Source organism: Rhinolophus ferrumequinum, chromosome 7, assembly GCF_004115265.2.
Source record: "Rhinolophus ferrumequinum isolate MPI-CBG mRhiFer1 chromosome 7, mRhiFer1_v1.p, whole genome shotgun sequence".
Lineage (NCBI taxonomy): Eukaryota > Metazoa > Chordata > Mammalia > Chiroptera > Rhinolophidae > Rhinolophus > Rhinolophus ferrumequinum.
The window spans coordinates 93,361,110-93,363,158 of record NC_046290.1 but is presented as its reverse complement, the minus strand read 5'-3'; positions in this window follow the sequence as shown (position 1 = coordinate 93,363,158).

Below are 2,049 nucleotides of genomic sequence, written 5' to 3'. Positions count from 1 at the left end.
TAAGGGAGTTTTTAGCCAGTAAACACATAACTGTATTGGAACACCCTCCCTCCTCACCCGATCTGGCCCCCATTGACTTCTTTCTTTACTGAAGATAAAGGAAATATTGAAAGGAAGACATTTTGATGACATTCAGGACATCAAGGGTAATATGACGACAGCTCTGATGGCCATTTCAGAAAAAGAGTTCCAAAATTGCTTTGAAGGGTGGACTAGGCTCAGGCATCTGTGCATAGCTTCCCAAGGGGAGCACTTCGAAGGTGACCATAGTGATATTCAGCAATGAAGTATGTAGCACCTTCTCTAGGATTTCACGAACTTAATTGTCTGACCTCATACTCAAATGCCACCGTCTCAGCCCTCCTTGACCACCAAATTTAAAATTGGAATCCCACCTCAAACCCAGCACCCCCCATCTCTTCTCTCCTACTTTATCTTCTCCATCGCATATTATCATCATTCTATGTTATTTATTTGTTTGTTTACCATCACTTTCCTCTACTAGAATGTGGACTCCATGAGGGAAAGAACTTTTGTGAAAGGGCTTTTGTTGGTCCTGTTTTCTGCCACATCTCCGACATCTAGAACAGTCGGCACATAGTAAATGCTGACTAAATACTTTTTTTTTTTTTTTAAGATTTGTTAGAGAAGGGGGACAGGACTTTATTGGGGAACAGTGTGTACTTCCAGGACTTTTTTCCAAGTCAAGTTGTTGTCCCTTCAATCTTAGTTGTGGAGGGTGCCGTTCAGCCTCAAGTTGTTGTCCTTTCACTCTTAGTTGTGGAGGGCGCAGCTCAGCTCCAGGTCCAGTTGCCATTTTCTAGTTGCAGGGGGCACAGCCCACCATCCCTTGGGGGAGTCTAACCAGCAACCTTGTGGTTGAGAGGACGCGCCCCAACCAACTGAGCCATCCGGGAGCTCATTGGCAACTCAGCTCAAGGTGACATGTTCAATCTTAGTTGCAGGGTGACTAAGTACTTTTTGATTACAGGAATAAAAGTCTGATCCTTAATTGTTTCCTCCTTGTCTGCACAATAAAGTTGAACTTTCAAGGCCTCCCTCACTCATCTCCCACCCATGCTCACCCTCACACCTGAGCACCACAGCAGGCTCCAGAGATTCTCCAAGTGCTGCCCTCACCCCAGTGTCTTCGGGCACACACCTTCCTCTGTCCAGAAACCCTGCAATACCCCCTACTGCAACCCCACTCTTCCAACACACAGCTGGAGCATCACACCGCCTCTTGAAAGCCTCCCTGGATCCCTCACATATTGAAATCATGTCTGTCTCTCCCATTACACTAGGAGCACCTGACAGAACAATGATACCAGAACATGGTGTTCAAGAGAATGTTTGATGAATGAATAAGTGATTGAATGAGGGTAAGACCTCTATCAGAAAGGCAGAGTTTAAGGTGAAAGGCACATGTTCATTTTTTATTTATTTTGCATGCTACCATTTAACATTCATTTTCAGTAAGTGATGCTTGGCCTGACACTGGGGTTCTCTGAGAGCAAGACCTGTGTCTCCCCTTCCTGCCCTCTCCCTGCAGGGCTAGACATTGGGCTCTGGGGTGCACCCATAACCCACTCCACTGAATCATGCTACACACAGGAAAGCACTCTGTACCAGAAGTCAGGCAGTACTTTCCCTGCCATTTGTTCCCTGTAACCCTGAGCAAGTCCATCTAGCACGTGAGTCTTTGTTTTGCATAGGTCAAATGAGGCACCGCCAATGCTTGTCCTGTGGGATACTCAAGGTTGAGGTCTGGACAACTGGAAGGGGTGTGGCTGTCTCATGCCATGCTACATCTGAGCCAGTCTTGGGCCAGAATTTCTAGGGAAGGAAGGATGGCTGGAACAGTGTCTCCAGACTGTCTGCCAGACAACTAACCTGTGCCCACAGTCTGGGAGAAGTGCCAGCCCAGACACACTGGGCATCAGGGGGCTGGCCCTGCTCCAGAGCAACACCTTGGCAGCCCTGGGAAAGGGAAGGGGCAGTGCTTGGCTTGAGGTCAAGACGGTGTGGGCCAGGGCACAGAAGGGACAG